Source organism: Oncorhynchus nerka, linkage group LG18 (genome assembly GCF_034236695.1).
Source record: "Oncorhynchus nerka isolate Pitt River linkage group LG18, Oner_Uvic_2.0, whole genome shotgun sequence".
In the NCBI taxonomy this organism is placed as follows: Eukaryota; Metazoa; Chordata; class Actinopteri; order Salmoniformes; family Salmonidae; genus Oncorhynchus; species Oncorhynchus nerka.
Genome location: NC_088413.1, coordinates 38,987,963 through 39,006,056, shown reverse-complemented (window position 1 = coordinate 39,006,056; position 18,094 = coordinate 38,987,963). Strand labels below are relative to the sequence as shown.

The following is an 18,094-nucleotide window of genomic DNA, read 5'->3' as shown; positions in this document are numbered from 1 at the left end:
CACACTCCCGATTTTGGCGTCAACACAGTCGCTACAATCCCATTAGTTTTCTTTGTAGCCTCGTTTGAATGTTGCGGTTGCGCACATTTGTACGGAATGGGTTGAGTTTACGTTAAAAGATTAGCTAGATACTGTAGCTATCTAAATTGGTACATTAGCTAGCTATCGCACTTGTGGAAAAAAAGCAGTTTAATACAATGAATTTTGACTGTCATAGCTCTGCATTCACAGAACATTACTTTGGTTTTGGCAGGCATTGGTAGACCTTTGCCCTTATGATAATATTATTGGTTATGGCCCTTTGGATTCACAAGAACTATGGTAGTCCTTAGGTAGCAATCTAGATACCTAGTTAGACTAGCTAGCAAGCTAATTAGCTAGGCATTGTTTTCAAACAGACCTTTGTGTAATAGACAAGCGGTGATAATGTCACATTTTGTGCTTCAATGTCAAACAAATTGGTATGCATATGATGTAGCCCTAATCATAGATGACACATTACATTTTATTTTATATAATCAACAAAAACTAGCTCATGCATTTTATTTGGTATCTACAGGTGGTTATTTCATTAGCTACGTTGGTTATTTAGATGTTGTGTTGATTGTCGAAGTGTCATACTCAACCCTTCTGCAATACATTCCTAACGGTGTTGTTTACATGTTTTTTCTGTAGTATTTCAGTTTTGAAGAACCTCAGTCCTCATTTGGGGGAAGCTATCCCATGGATCTCCAGACATCCCAGACTGAGGACAGCCCCACTGGTGCACCTACCTGATTTTCTGGGAGATGGTCACTGACCTTGAAAGGAAGTGCTGCGGTCAGGGCATGGACATGTTGGAGCAGGATGGCACACATTGACCTTTTTTAAATGGAGGAGGGGATTTTGCTGCTTGTCCGGTTTACCAGAAATGACATTTTGGCATTGGCCGATCTGCAGGATCCATGCACCGATCACATGCAGCATTAAAACAACATGTTGTTTGGCAGTATTGATCCCTGGGACAAGAACAGAGTGGTGATCTCTTGGTTGTAGAGCTCTGCGGCCTCATTTATAAACTGTACTTATGTACAAAATATACCCCAAAATGTGCGTGCGCCGGTTTTCTCGCAAAAGTTGGCATTACATTATTTTTTTTGACATAAGAATGTCCTGTCCTCTACGCAAAATTTAGACCATGCGTCCGCACATATTCTAGTGGTTGAAGTATTGTATTACAAGCAAACAAGTAGGCCTAAGTATTTTGTGCAAATGGGGAATATGATGACACACTTATTCATAAAAACATAATAACAAGATGCAGCCATTTGCCATATAGTGAGAAGAGTGAAAATCAAGTGGGTTTTATTTTTAATTAATTTGACATATGAAATTATTTCTTATTTATTTTATTTTCATAACCATTGCAGAATAAATTCCTCACCTTTTCTGGCTGTGATGGGTTCATATTCCTGAAGTAGCCATACACCAAATTACCATGAGCATGTTTAATTTAAATGGGCATTTGTAAATAGATAGGCTCTGTATTTCAATTTTTACTATAGGCACCACGGTTTGTAGCCTACAGATACATTTAACAGGTGAATATCAAGGCAGTTTATATTTTACTGTAAAGTATACAGTGGGGAGAACAAGTATTTGATACATTGCCGATTTTGCAGGTTTTCCAACTTACAAAGCATGTAGAGGTCTGTAATTTGTATCATAGGTACACTTCAACTGTGAGAAACGGAATCTAAAACAATAATCCAGAAAATCACATTGTATGATTTTTAAGTAATTCATTTGCATCTTATTGCATGACATAAGTATTTGATCACCTACCAACCAGTCTCACAGACCTGTTAGTTTTTCTTTAAGAAGCCCTCCTGTTCTCCACTCATTACCTGTATTAACTGCACCTGTTTGAACTCGTTACCTGTATAAAAGACACCTGTCCACACACTCAATCAAACAGACTCCAACCTCTCCACAATGGCCAAGACCAGAGAGCTCTGTAAGGACATCAGGGATAAAATTGTAGACCTGCACAAGGCTGGGATGGGCTACAGGACAATAGGCAAGCAGCTTGGTGAGAAGGCAACAACTGTTGGCGCAATTATTAGAAAATGGAAGAAGTTCAAGATGATGGTCAATTACCCTCGGTCTGGGTCTCCATGCAAGATCTCACCTCGTGGGGAATCAATGATCAGGAGGAAGGTGAGGGATCAGCCCAGAACTACACGGCAGGACCTGGTCAATGACCTGAAGAGAGCTGGGACCACAGTCTCAAAGAAAACCATTAGTAACACACTACGCCGTCATGGATTAAAATCCTGCAGCGCATGCAAGGTCCCCCTGCTCAAGCCAGCGCATGTCCAGGCCCGTCTGAAGTTTGCCAATGACCATCTGGATGATCCAGAGGAGGAATGGGAGAAGAGCGTGTGGTCTGATGAGACAAAAATAGAGATTTTTGGTTTAAACTCCACTCGCCGTGTTTGGAGGAAGAAGAAGGATGAGTACAACCCCAAGAACACCATCCCAACCATGAAGCACGGAGATGGAAACATCATTCTTTGGGGATGCTTTTCTGCAAAGGGGACAGGACGACTGCATCGTATTGAGAGGAGGATGGATGGGGCCATGTATTGCGAGATCTTGGCCAACAACCTCCTTCCCTCAGTAAGAGCATTGAAGATGGGTCTTGGCTGGGTCTTCCAGCATGACAACGACCCGAAACACACAGCCAGGGCAACTAAGGATGCATCTCAAGGTCCTGGAGTGGCCTAGCCAGTCTCCAGACCTGAACCCAATAGAAAATCTTTGGAGGGAGCTGAAAGTCCGTATTGCCCAGCGGCAGCCCCGAAACTTGAAGGATCTGGAGAAGGTCTGTATGGAGGAGTGGGCCAAAATCCCTGCTGCAGTGTAATCTATACTGAACAAAAAAATAATAATGTTTCATGAGCTGAAATCAAATCCCAGAAATGTTACATAGGCACAAAAGGCTTATTTCTCTCAAATGTTGTGCACAAATATGGTTACATCCCTGTAAGTGAGCATTTCTCTTTTTACAAGATAATCCGTCCACCTGACAGGTGTGGCATAATCATTACACAGGTGGACCTTGTGCTGGGGACAATAAATGGCCCCTCTAAAATGTGCTGTTTTGTCACACAACACAATACCACAGATATCTCACGTTTTGAGGAAGTGAGCAACTGGCATGCTGACTGCAAGAATGTCCACAAGAGCTGTTGCCAGAGAAGTGAATGTTAATTTCTCTACCATAAGCTGCCTCCAACATAGAATTAGACAATCCCACAGACCACGTGTAACCATGCCAGCCCAAGACCTCCACATCCGTCTTCTTCCCCTGTGGGATTGTCTGATACCAGCTACCTGGACAGCTGATGAAACTGTGGGTTTGCACAAACTGTTAGTAGCCGTCTGTCTCGGGGAAGCTCATCTGCATGCTCGTCATCCTCAGCAGGGTCTTGACTTGACTGCAGTTCGGCGTCGTAACCGACTTCAGTGGGAAACGCTCACCTTCAATTGCCACTGGCATGCTGGAGATGAATCCCAGTATGCAGACCCCTTCACTTTTTCTACATTTTGTTACATTACAGCCTTATTCTAAAATGGATTAAAGTAAGTGTTTTCCTCATCAATCTGCACACAATACCCCATAATGATATAGTGAAAATAGGTTTTTAAAATGTTTAGCAAGCTTAGCAAGCTTATTTACCTAAGTATTCAGACCCTTTGCTATGAGACTCGATATTGAGCTCAGATGCATCCTGTTTCCATTGATCATCCTTGAGATGTTTCTACAACTTGATTGGAGTCCAGCTGTGGTAAATTCAATTGATTGGACATGATTTGGAAAGGCACACACCTGTCTATATAAGGTCCCAGAGTTGACAGTACATGTCAGAGCAAAAACCAAGCCATGATGTCAAATGAATTGTCCGTAGAGCTCTCAGACAGGATTGTGTCGAGGCACAAATCTAGGGATGGGTACCAAAATTGTTCTGCGGCATTGAAGGTCCTCAATAACACAGTGGCCTCCATCATTCTTATATGGAAGAAGTTTGGAACCACCAAGACACTTCCTACAGCTGGCCGCCTGGCCAAACTGAGCAATTGTGTAAGAAAAGCCTTGATCAATGAGGTGACCAAGAACCCGATAGTCCCTCTGACAGAGCTCCTCTGTGGAAATGGGAGAACCATCCAGAAGAACAACCATCTCTTGAGCACTCCACAAATCCGGCCTTTACGGTAGAGTGGCAAGACAGAAGCCTTTCCTCAGTAAGAGGCACATGACAGCCCACTTGAAGTTTGCCAAAAGGCACCTAAAGGACTCTTAGACCATGAGAAACAAGATTCTCTGGTGGTGGCAGCATCATGCTGAGAGGATGTCTCAGACGATCCTGCAGGTGAAGAAGCCAGTTGTGGAGTCCTGGGTTGGCATGGTTACACGTGGTCTGTGGTTGTGAGGTCGGTTGGACGTGCTGCCAAATTCTCTAAAACAACGTTGGTAGAGAAATTAGCATTAAATTATCTGGCAACAGCTCTGGTGGACATTCCTGCAGTCAGCATGCCAATTTCACGCTCCCTCAAAATTTGAGACATCTGGCATTGTTGTCTGACAAAACCGCACTTTTTAGTGGCCTTTTATTGTCCCCAGCACAAGGTGTAATGGTAATACTGTTTAATCAGCTTCTTGATATGCCACACCTGTCAGGTGGATGGATTATTTTGGCATAGGAGAAATGCTCACTAACATGGATGTAGAATATTTGTCAACTAAATTTGAGAGAAATAAGCTTTTTGTGCATATGGAGCATTTTTGGGATCTTTTATTCCAGCTCATGAAACATGGAAGCATATCGAGACATTGGCTGCACTGACAGACCGACTTGATCCTCTCTCAACCAGTAGATGACATGAGATACATTTGACAGAAGTTCTGAAGTAACAAAAATTTTAGTGCCAAACCTTTTTTCATGTTCGAGTATCAAAAAAGATTAGAAGTTTCTGTATACTGTGCAAAACTACTGACACCAGGCAGCATTTTTTTACTTTAGTTGTTGAAGGACAGTGTCAAGTCTACTGTAGAAGCTAAAGAGCTGGGACAGTGCTTGAAATTGTACAGTGAAGATACTTTTATAAAACCCTACAGCTGTGTGCGTGTGCGTACAGGAACCGAGGGGTACTAGTTGCACCTAAATGAGAAGGCACTGGGTTAGTGGGACTGGTTGTATTCCCCCACTTTTATTCGCCCTGGTGCTGTACCCTTTCATAGATTAAGCTCAAGTGTGTGCGTGACTGCCAAGCATTTGATGCCAGAGCGAATGGTTCTAATTTGTGGCCTCACCGTGCCCTTTGACGGTAAACACTGGCTAAGAGCTCAGGAATCTTAAGAGCTATAAAATATTTGCAGGTTACTCCTGTAATGCTCAGTATGTTTCTCTCTCTCTCTCTCTCTCTCTCTCTCTCTCTCTCTCTCTCTCTCTCTCTCTCTCTATGATCCTCTAACTAAAAACAGGTACAAGTGCCAAACAATGGCCTGAACTGTCCATTAAAAATTGGAGCGCCTCTCGTAAGTTTTGGTTAAGTTTCTGGATTTTTTTTGTTCATGTCACATTGACTTTTTCAGTCATATCAATCGTTGTTGAAGGGTAAATCATTGTAAGGCATCGCACATTTGGCTCTGTGCTCATGGTAGTAGCAGTCACAGCAAGCCGGCCGCAAGCGCCTGATCCCGCGGTGCCATTTTGCTAGCTTGTCCCCAGGTACTTCAACGGCAGCTGTTTGTTTAGTGTTTCTGTATCAATATGTGCCTTTTAAAAATTCAAGTCCTTTGGGGTCCTTTTGACCCCAGCTTAAAAACACCTAATTCCGTCTATAGTAATTTGATAGATAGAACCTTTTTGAATGTAGTTTTCTCAGGAGACAAAATAATAAGTTATCCATACCACCAGGATGATGGGTGGAGAGGACTTGTATCAGAGGACCTGTATCTGCAGAGATAAAGCTTGCCATATACTCACCTAAGAGTGTGCTTTTCTATACCACATCGTATGACTCAGTACAAAACCAAAATTACCTTATTTTTGTGCATGTAAAAATCTGCCAATGGAATAAATACTTCATACAACTGCAATACAGCATTGGTGTGTATTCTCCTAAAAGGTATTTATTATAGGGCAAATCTAAAAAAGTATTTGTGGTTGAATCTGTGTTTGAAATTCACTGCTCGACTGGGGGGCCGTACAGATAATTGTATGTGTGGGTTACAGAGCTGAGGTAGTCATTCAAAAATCATGTTAAACACTATTATTGCATACAGAGTGGGTCCATGCAACTTATTACAGTATGTAACTTGTTGAGCAAATTTGGATTCCTGTACTTATTATTTAGGCTTGCCATGACAAAGGGGTTGAATAATTGACTCACTACGTTTCAGCTTTTCATTTTTTATTAATTTGTTAAAATAATTTGAAAAACATAATTCCACTTTGACATTATGGGGTATTGTGTGTAGGCCATTGATTAAAAACAATCTCAATTAAATTAATTTTAAATTCAGTCTGTAGCACCACAAAATGTGGAAAAAGTCAAGGGTGTGAATACTTTCTGATAGCACTGTAAAATATGTTGGTAGTATGAGAATTAAGGACTGTGTACAGGGGCGGAGATTTGGGTTGAAGTGTCGGTCATGTGAATGTTCAGAGGGCGGTGTGGGTGATTGAGTACATCGTGAATCATTTTAAACTAGTTTGAATACAGATTTACCAAATTGTCATGGAAAGGCCCACATCTTTCCATTGCAACATCTCATCAAGAACCCGTAATATTTTCTGTGTCAAATTACCTATTTTTAACACTAACAAGCTATTCCTAATAGCAAGACAATGGAAAATAAACATTGAACTAAGTGATCACACGTCAGAAATGCGAGAATTCAGTATTTTTTTTTCTCAAACCTTGTAGTCACCTCTGAATTAAAGCGTAGAGTATGTGTACTTGTCTTTGACTTTGACATATTACTCATATTCAGAGGGATTGTCCAATAATAATATAAATATATGGGTGACATTTGTTGTCGGGGATTGATTTGACACAGATTACTATGAGAATGCACATGGAAGACAGGAAACATGTCGGGGCCCCTTTGCTGACACAGCCATCTGAAGGTCCTGTCTCTGACTGTCGCAAAACAGTAGATACAGTTGCAAAACTATATAAGATGCAGTGTGTGGTTGTTCTGTGACATCTTGACAAAACTACCTTACATCAGTGTTCCAATGTAGTTGTCCAATCATCCAGTTTATTAGAGGTCCTAGCAGCGCAGCTATCAGTCAATCTACAAAGTGTCAGACAATTCAATATCTCAGTATTGGTCTATCAAAAGAGTATCTACACTGTATAAACCATAAAACCAAGTTGTGGTAATTTACTGGCAGCCAGTTACGTGTAAGTTACTGTAAAAATAAATTACCGTATGTTACCGTAAATTCTGAAGAAACGTTGGATTAAAAGTATATTACTGTAAAGTTTATTTGGAATTTATGGTAACATACTGTAACTTTTTTTGTGTTACTACACACAGTCAATTCAACCCAATCACAGACTATTATACAGATGCTGTATCTTAATTTGATCACACTGTTGTTGAACAGCAGAAAATGCAAACGTGTAGTGTATTAGAGGTTTAAGAAAGCTAAAGTTTGTCATCTTAAAATTACTTCATTAACCCTAACAAAAAATGTATCAACCCCTACAAAAATGTCCATTAATTATAATCCACAATTTCTGTTGCTGCAGGGTTATTTTTCTGCTGTAGCGAACAGGCTCAAATTAAGATCCTACATCTGTAGCTGAAGATAGCAGAAGCTCTATAAGACTTCAGACTGGGGTCCGTATAGTTTGTGTCTTATTCTTCACAGGCTATTCCAAGTTGGTGGTCTGGTGTTGGGTCTCATAATCCCTACACCAGTGGAGGCTGCTGAGGGGAGGACGGCTCATAATAATAGTTGGAACGGAGTGAATGGAATTGCATCAAACACATCAAAACCGTATATTTGATGTATTTGATACTATTCCACTGATTACGCTCCAGCCATTACCATGAGCCCGTCCTCCCCAATTAAGGCGCCACCAACCTCCTGTGCCCCACACATATAAGAGTAGTATAATGATGTTTTCCAGGTGGTTAAACATTTTTGAGGCTGCTACAGGTGTTTGAATCTGCTGAGAGAAAGATGGAGGGAATGAAGGAGGGGAGAATCTGCAACACAGCAAAAAGCTGCACCTGTTCTGTAACCTGTTCAGGGCTGGCCTCATTGTGCTGTGTGTTTACTCATACACTCACAGATTCATTTTCTTAAGAACAGAACACACATCAAGGTGGCAACAGGAGCCTTGGAGTCTCAGTAGAAATGTAGACCCTAGCGTGTAAACGCACCATAATCATGGGTAATGGCTGCATCTGTCAAATTGTTGGTACGTGCCACTGCCAACTCAGGTGCTTTTGTCTTGCTTGCCCAGTGTTTCAAAGCACATGTTCAACCAAGGCACTTGCTTTTATGTCTGTGTGGGTTGCTTGCATGTATTTAGCATAGCACTCCAGATGCCCAAAATCCCCTCTCGTTTTTAGTCCGAAAAAATGCAGTGTGCCTAAGAATGTTTTACATGTTGAGCCAAGGTGTCTATGCTAAACAGGGACGTGTTGGGCCACCACTTCTATTAAATCTGATGCTTCATACATTACCCAAAAGTTGCCCCGGCCCCACTTCACTTGAACTTCAATTCCTCTCCCAAAAGTGATCCCCTGTCTTGACTGACATTTATGATGTAGTAGAGGGATGCATGACCTTCAAAAACTAGCTCTCCCCCCCAGCCTGCCTCACCTCCTTATCTTCGCAAAACGCTCAGCGGTTTGAGCAGCGAAATGTTCTTGTGTGCAAGCTAGCACTCAGGTTTCATTTGAGCAATGTGTTAATTAATTAGATAGATTAATCAAGGTTAATTAATCTTGGGGAAGCATACGTCTTAGTGAACAAGAGAAATAACTGAGAGCGGACACTTGATTGACGCATGCACATGCACACACTCAAGGGAACGTAAACAATGGCTAGTGCGCAGTTTGAGCAACTGTTTAGGCTAATTAAACTAAGGGAGAGGGTGAGACAGAGGGATTCAGTGTTTAGCGATGTAGTGTTCAACATTGTGTGCACTTGCTTTCTTAAGGGTAAGTAAGCATTTCACGGTTGTATTCGGCGCATGTGACAAATAAGATTTGATTTGCTGCAGTTACCATCCCATTCGTTTCATATGAAGTGTGACTGGCTCAGTTAGCAAGCTAACGTTACCTAACTAGCAATTTTTTGCACATTTCAAACTTCAGAAATAATGCGCAACACTCCTTAGCTAGATGTAAACGATGTAACTAAGATTTTCTCTAGAAAAAATGATTTAATATGCAGATGTATTGTTTTCTGTCACGTTCTGACCTTAGTTCCTTTGTTTTGTCTTTGTTTTAGTATGGTCAGGGTTTGAGTTGGGGTGGGCAGACTATGATTGTTTTTCTATGTTGGTTTCTGTGTTCGGCCTAGTATGGTTCTCAATCAGAGGCAGGTGTCGTTAGTTGTCTCTGATTGAGAATCATACTTTTTCCACCTGTGTTTCGTGGGTGTTTATTTTCTGTCTTCCGTGTCAGTGTTCGTTAGCACACGGGACTGTTTAGTTTATTCACGTTTATTGTTTTGTTCCAGTGTTCTGTTGTGTTTGATTAAACATTATGAACACTTACCACGCTGCGCATTGGTCCTCCGATCCTTCTCGCTACTCCTCCTCAGAAGAGGAGGACGAGATCCGTTACATTTTCGTTAAGATCAATTCTATTTTGAAAATGAAAGGGGTGTATGTTACTGGGAAAAGTACCCTCTTTTCTCCTTGTTGATGCTCATTTCATGCTTTCTGGTTGGTTCAAAGTCGACGGCCACGCTGATTCTACGTGTTGAAACAGCGAGAGAAACTGCGGTCCTCCTGGCATACTGCAGGTCTTGTTTTAGCAAGCGAAGGAATGGCCCCCTACTGTGCAGGTCGGCAATCTTGGTGGTGTGTCCCTGCCAAACGTTTGAGGAAGAGAAGGGGCATGAGGTTGCAAGGGGTAGATAAGGTGAAGAGAGTGTGGATGTCTCCACAAACAGCATATAAAACTTGAATGATTCTGTCCACAACATTAAGTCAACATGTCCTCCGCCCTTCATCCATAAGGTTGGTAAAACCATCTGACATAAAGAAGTATTGTATAATGTATTGAGCATGCTAAGTACTATGCTAGTATGGACATGGGAACATAGCCAATGAGTAACAATGCAAAGAGTGACTACTGTGAGTGTAGACTCTCCCATTTGATAGCCCTTGACATAATGTGCATGGAATTCAATGTAGTAACAGCTAGACGTTGATAAGCGGTTGGACTTTGCCCAAAGGGTGCTACTTGGACAATAAAAACATCTGTCTTCCAGCCAGACCATCTAAATGCAGTCTGGTCTAAACTACAAGTGGGAGGCACCTTGAGCAAATAAGCCTATGTTACTTTCTGAGTCACCAACTGCACCACCTTCCCAGTTGCATGGAAAAGATCTTAGCTGATAACAGCTATTGTGAGAAAACAAAGTCGAAATTCTAGAGAACACTATAAAACAACTGCATTTGTAATGAGATGTAAGGGAAGCAAGGATTGCTGTGTCATGCTTCGGCATTACATCCATAATCCACATTATCATATCCTATAAATCAAGTTTAAACGACTTGAGAAGCGAATATGGAAACAGATATTAGAGTGAGCTGATTGAGGTCACAAGAGGTTCTTGAGGGTTTTAAGTTCATGTACAGACTTGGACAATGAGATCCAGACAGGTCCAAAGAAACCACTACGATCCATTAAAGTACCCAGACCAGGACATGTTGAGACATGTCTGTCTAGAGGTGGCTAATCGTGTAGCTCTGTCCTAGCACCAAATATAGACTACCGAAGTAGTTTTAAACTAACCTGCCTGAAACCCCATCAATTATGTTATGTAAATATACATTTGTGGCACATTATTTTGTAACTGCGGACTGTCCACACCCTTCAGTTGGCGAGCAAGCATGGGCAAGCAAACATTGAGCCTAGAAGGTACTTTTAATGCCTGGAACTCAAGAGAAGCTTTGGGACATGACAATGCCCTCATTGTTTTGCCATGGCACGGCTGGCATGCAAAGGGCTTAGGTGTGAGAGAATCACATGAGAGGAGGTCCTTTTGGTTGTGTTTACTCTAATTATTCGTATTTCTTTATTCTAACCTGTTTTCCTACCTTCCTCTCTGTCAGTCTCTTCAACTGACTTTTACAGTACATTCAGAAAGTATTCAGACCCCTTGACTTTTTCCACACTTTGTTACGTTACATCCTTTTTCTAAAATGGATTACATCATTTTAATCTACACACAATACCCCACGATGACAAAGCAAAGACAGGTTTTTAGACATTTACATAAGTATTCAGACCCTTTACTCCATACTTTGTTGAAACACCTTTGGCAGTGATTTCAGCATTGAGTCTTCTTTGGTATGACGCTACAAGCTTGGCAAAGCTGTATTTGGGGAGTTTCTCCCATTCTTCTCTGCAGAAGTTGGATGGGGCATTTCGCTGCTCAGCTATTTTCAGGTCTCTCCAGAGAAGTTTGATCAGGTTCAAGTCCGGGCTCTGGCTGGGCCGCTCAACGCATTCAGAGACTTGTCCCGAAGCCACTCCTGCATTGTCTTGGATGTATTCTTAGGATCGTTGTCCTGTTTGAAGGTGCCCCAGTCTGAGGTCCTGAACGCTCTGGAGCAGGTTTTCATCGAGGATCTCTTCGTTCATCTTTCCCTCGATCCTGATTAGTCTCCAAGTCACTGCTGCTGAAAAACATTTCCACAGCATGATGCTACCACCCACATAATTCACCGTAGGGATGGTGCCAGGTTTCCTCCAGGAGTGATGCTTGGCATTCAGGCCACAAAGTTAAGTCTTGGTTTCATCAGACCAGAGAATCTTGTTTCTCATGGTCTAAGAGTCCTTTAGGTGCCTTTTGGCAAACTCTTGTGCCTTTTACTGAGGAAGGTTCTCCCATCTCCAGAGAGGAACTCTGGAGCTCTGTCAGAGTGACCATCGGGTTCTTGGTCACCTCCCTGACCAAGGCCCTTCTCCCCCAATTGCTCAGTTTGGCCGGGCAGGCCACCAATAGGAAGTGTTTTGGTCATTCCAAACTTCTTCAATTTAACCTCTTGGAACCCCCCCCCCCCCATCAACTACGCTAAATAGCATAGCGCAACGGTCAAATAATCTTACTAGAAAATATTCATATTCATGATATCACAAGTGAAATATAGAGAAACACAGCTTAGCCTTTTGTTAATCACCCTGTCGTCTCAGATTTGGAAATTATGCTTTACAGCAAAAGCAATACAAGCTTTTGTGTAAGTTTATCGATAAACCAGCAAAACCTTATGTACAGCTAGCAGCAGGTAACAAAGGTTTACCTTTGATGAGCTTTGGATGTTTTCACTCACGAGACTCCCAGTTAGACAGCAAATGTTCCTTTTGTTCCATAAAGATATTTTTTATATCCAAATACCTACGTTAGTTTGATGCGTTATGCCTAGGAATCCACCAGAAATAGCGGTCAAGACAACGCAGACAAAAATATCCATAATATCGACAGAAACATGGCAAACGGTTTTTATAATCAAGCCTCAAGGTGTTTTTCAAATATCTATTCGATAATATATAAATGGGGACAGTTGGCTTTTCACTAGGACCGAGAGGAAAAATGGCTACCTCTCTGTTTAGTGCAAAAATCACACTGAGAGCCAACAACTGACCGCTTACGCAATGTGGACGTTTACGCTCATTCTTCAAAATAAAGGCCTGAAACTACATCTAAAGGCTGTAGACACCTTAGGGAAGCCAGAGAAAAAGGAATCTGGTTGATATCCCTTTCAATGGGCAATAGGGATGCATAGAAAGACAGGGGTTTCAAAATAAGAGTCACTTCCTGATTGGATTTTTCTCAGGATTTCGCCTGCAATATCAGTTCTATTAAACTCACAGACAATATGTTTACAGTTTTGGAAACTTTAGAGTGTTTTCTATCCTAAGCTGTCAATATATATGTGCATATTCTAGCATCTGGTCCTGAGAAATAGGCAGTTTACTCTGGGAACGTTATTTTTCCAAAAATAAAAATAGTGCCCCCTAGCTTCAAGGGGTTTTAAGAATGATGGAGACCACTGTGTTCTTGGGGACCTTCAATGCTGCAGAAATATTTTGGTACACTTCCCCAGATCTGTCCCTTGACACAATCCTGTGTCGGAGCTCTACGGACAATTCCTTCAACCTCATGGCTTGGTTTTTGCTCTGACATGCATTGTCAACTGTGGGACCTTACGTAGACAGGTGTGTGTGCCTTCCCAAATCATGTTCAATAAATTGAATTTGCCACAGGTGGACTCCAATCAAGTTGTAGAAACATCTCAGGATGATCAATGGAAACAGGATGCACCTGAGCTCAATTTCGAGTCACTTTGTAAAGGGTCTGAATACTGGCTTTCTTTAGACTAGCTGAGTATTTGGAGCATCAGCATTTGTTTGTTCGATTACAGGCTCAAAAGGGTCTGAAACAAATACTTTCTTCTGAAACTCGTCAGACTACTCTTGTTCTGAGAAATGAAGGCTATTCCATGCGAGAAATTGCCAAGAATCTAAAGATCTCGTACAATGCTGTGTACTACTTGTTGTGCCCCTGGGCCTCCCAACTTCTCTTTCTATTCTGGTTAGGGCCAGTTTGCGCTGTTTTGTGAAGGGAGTAGTACACAGCATTGTACGAGAGCTTCAGTTTATTGGCAATTTCTCGCATGGAATAGCCTTAATTTCTCAGAACAAGAATAGACTGACGAGTTTCAGAAGAAAGGTCTTTGTTTCTGGCCATTTTGAGCTTGTAATCGAAGCCACAAATGCTGATGCTCCAGATACTCAACTAGTCTAAAGAAGGCCAGTTTTATTGCTTCTTTAATCGGAACAACAGTTTTCAGCTGTTCTAACATAACTGCAAAAGTGTTTTCTAATGATCAATTAGCCTTTTAAAATTAATAAACTTGGATTAGCTAACACAACGTGCCATTGGAACACAGGAGTGATTGTTGCTATTCAACGCTAATCTGACCAAGATGGTGTAGCAGTCGAATGGCGTAGCAGTCGAACGTCTTGTCGTGTCGTGTCCCTTGTATATATCGTTTTTTAAATATATTTTTAACATATTTCTTCGCATATCTTTTAAAACATTTTGTTAAACCTCAACTTCTAAATACTCTCCTGCAACCCGCCTCACCCAATGTAGCTATTTTCTACTTTGGATCCGGAACCCCTCAACTGAAGCTAGCCAGCTAGCTACCAGCTAGCTACCAGCTATCAGTCAGCAAACCATTCAGCTAACCGGTCATCAGCTAACCTTTAGCTCGGAAAGCTCTCGCCAGTTCGAACAATGCGACTCTAACCAGAGCATAACAGACCTATTATTTTTTATCCCCGGATTCGCACCGGATTCCCACCGCAAACTGAACATTTTCAGCTGGATTCTTCACAACTAGCTATCTAGCTAACCGCAACCCCGGATGATTACTCCTGGCTAGCGTTTCCACCCACTTAGCTTGAAGCTAGCCCGGCCAGAGCTCCTGTGCTACCACCGAAGCATACTCCTGGGCTACAATATCCGGACCCACGACCGGTCTATCGATGTCACCGCATGAAGAGGAATAAACAGACTCACCCCATCGCAACGTCCCCCAAAGGCTAACTTTCTAGCCCTTGCTATCTCCTTGCTTGCTAATTCGGCCTGCTAACTGCTAGCTTGTTTAGCCCCGGTCCGCTAACTGCTACCTTGTTTAGCCCTGGCCTACTAACTGTTAGCTTGTTAGCACAGGCCTGCTAACCGTCTGAATCGCCGCGTCCCAAACACTCACTGGACCCATATTTACTTTCTATCTCTTTTCGATTTTTAATTTGTTTATACCTTCCGGTAACCTGCCTCACCCAATGTGATACGGAATCGCCATTATTTTTAATTTTTAGAACACACTCAAGAACCTCCAGAAGCTAACCAGCTAACTAGCTACAAGCTATTTAGTCATTGTTAGGCACTGCTAACTGTTTTTTAACCTGGATAACACTCGCCAGTCCAGCTTCCCTGCCCCATCCACCGCTGCCCCCCTGGACACTGATCACTTGGCTACATAGCTGATGCATGCTAGACTGTCCATTAATCACGGTACTCCATTCTGCTTGTTTATGTTTTATCTGTCGGCCCCAGCCGCACTCAGGCTCTGTGTGTAGTTAATCCGACCCTCCCTGCCTAGCCAACGCCATTTTACCTGCTGTTGTTGTGCTAGCTGATTAGCTGTTGTTGTCTCACCTACTGTTTTAGCTACTGTTTTAGCTAGCTCTCCCAATTCAACACCTGTGATTACTGTATGTCTCTCTCAAATGTCAATATGCCTTGTATACTGTTGTTCAGGTTAGTTATCATTGTTTTAGTTTACAATGGATCCCCTAGTTCCACTCTTCATACCCCTGATACCTCCTTTGTCCCACCTCCCACACATGCGGTGATCTCACCCATTACAACCAGCATGTCCAGAGATACAACCTCTCTCATCATCACCCAGTGCCTGGGCTTACCTCCGCTGTACCCGCACCCCACCATACCCCTGTCTGCGCATTATGCCCTGAATATATTCTACCATGCCCAGAAATCTGCTCCTTTCATTCTCTGTCCCCAACGCTATAGGCGACCAGTTTTGATAGCCTTTAGCCGCACCCTCATACTACTCCTCCTCTGTTCCGCAGGTGATGTGGAGGTAAACCCAGGGCCTGCATGTCCCCAGGCACCCTCATTTGTTGACTTCTGTGATCGAAAAAGCCTTGGTTTCATGCATGTCAACATCAGAAGCCTCCTCCCTAAGTTTGTTTTACTCACTGGTTTAGCACACTCTGCTAACACTGATGTCCTTGCCGTGTCTGAATCCTGGCTCAGGAAGGCCACCAAAAATTCTGAGATTTCCATACCCAACTATAACAACTTCCGTCAAGATAGAACTGCCAAAGGGGGAGGAGTTGCAGTCTACTGCAGAGATAGCCTGCAAAGTAATGTCATACTTTCCAGGTCCATACCCAAACAGTTCGAACTACTAATCTTGAAAATACTAATCTTGACTCTCTCCAGAAATAAGTCTCTCACTGTTTCCGCCTGCTACCGACCCCCATCAGCACCCAGCTGTGCCCTGGACACCATTTGTGAATTTATTTCCCCCCATCTAGCTTCAGAGTTTGTTCTGTTAGGTGACCTAAACTGGGATATGCTTAACACCCCGGCAGTCCTACAATCTAAGCTAGATGCCCTCAATCTCACACAAATCATCAAGGAACCCACCAGGTACAACCCTAAATCTGCAAAACAAGGGCACCCTCATAGACGTCATCCTGACCAACTGGCCCTCCAAATACACCTCTGCTGTCTTCAGCCAGGATCTCAGCGATCACTGCCTCATTGCCTGTATCCGCTACGGAGCCGCAGTCAAACGACCACCCCTCATCACTGTCAAACGCTCCCTAAAACACTTCTGTGAGCAGGCCTTTCTAATCGACCTGGCCCGGGTATCCTGGAAGGACATTGTCCTCATCCCGTCAGTTGAGGATGCCTGGTCATTCTTTAAAAGTAACTTCCTCACCATTTTAGATAAGCATGCTCCGTTCAAAAAATGCAGAACTAAGAACAGATATAGCCCTTGGTTCACTGCAGACCTGACTGCCCTCGACCAGCACAAAAACATCCTGTGGCGGACTGCAATAGCATCGAACAGTCCCCGCGATATGCAACAGTTCAGGGAAGTCAGGAACCAATACACCCAGTCAGTCAGGAAAGCTAAGGCCAGCTTCTTCAGGCAGAAGTTTGCATCCTGTAGCTCCAACTCCAAAATGTTCTGGGACACTGTGAAGTCCATGGAGAACAAGAGCACCTCCTCCCAGCTGCCCACTGCACTGAGGCTAGGTAACACGGTCACCACCGATAAATCCATGATTATCGAAAACTCAACGGCTGTCCATGCCTTCCGCCTGGCTACTCCAACCTCGGCCAACAGCTCCGCCCCCCCCGCAGCTACTCGCCCAAGCCTCTCCAGGTTCTCCTTTACCCAAATCCAGATAGCAGATGTTCGGAAAGAGCTGCAAAACCTGGACCCGTACAAATCAGCTGGCCTTGACAATCTGGACCCTCTATTTCTGAAACTTTCCGCCGCCATTGTCGCAACCCCTATTACCAGCCTGTTCAACCTCTCTTTCATATCGTCTGAGATCCCCAAGGACTGGAAAGCTGCCGCAGTCATCCCCCTCTTCAAAGGGGGAGACAACCTGGACCCAAACTGTTACAGACCTATATCCATCCTGCCCTCCCTATCTAAGGTCTTCGAAAGCCAAGTCAACAAACAGGTCACTGACCATCTCGAATCCCACCGTACCCTCTCCGCTGTGCAATCTGGTTTCCGAGACGGTGTTGTCTGTGTTGTCTGCTCACACTGCTATGCTTTATCTTGGCCAGGTCGCAGTTGCAAATGAGAACTTGTTCTCAACTAGCCTACCTGGTTAAATAAATCTGCCGTTTCCATCTACAATAGTCATTTACAACATTAACAATGTCGACACTGTATTTCCAATCAATTTGATATTGTATTAATGGACAACAAAGTTGCTTTTCTTTCAAAAACAAGGACAATTCTAAGGGACCCCAAACTTTTGAACTGTAGTGTATATTTGCAAACAAATTCGAAAAACCTGTTCTCGCTTTGTCATTATGGGTATTGTGTGTAGACTGATGACAAATTGTTTTTATTTAATACATTTTAGAAAAAGGCTGTAACGTAACAAAATGTGTAAAAGGGGAAGGGGTCTGAATAACTTCCAAATGCACAGTACCTCTGGCCCATAATCTTCTTTCAAATGGTCTTAGTGGACCTGTCCTTGTAACAAGGT

The 18,094-nt window shown here is 42.8% G+C and overlaps 1 pseudogene; it reads left to right on the top strand.

Annotated features, from left to right (window-relative positions):
• The window catches only part of LOC115146745 (BRISC and BRCA1-A complex member 2-like), a 114,250-nt pseudogene that overhangs the window by 23,135 nt on the left and 73,021 nt on the right, over positions 1-18,094 (top strand).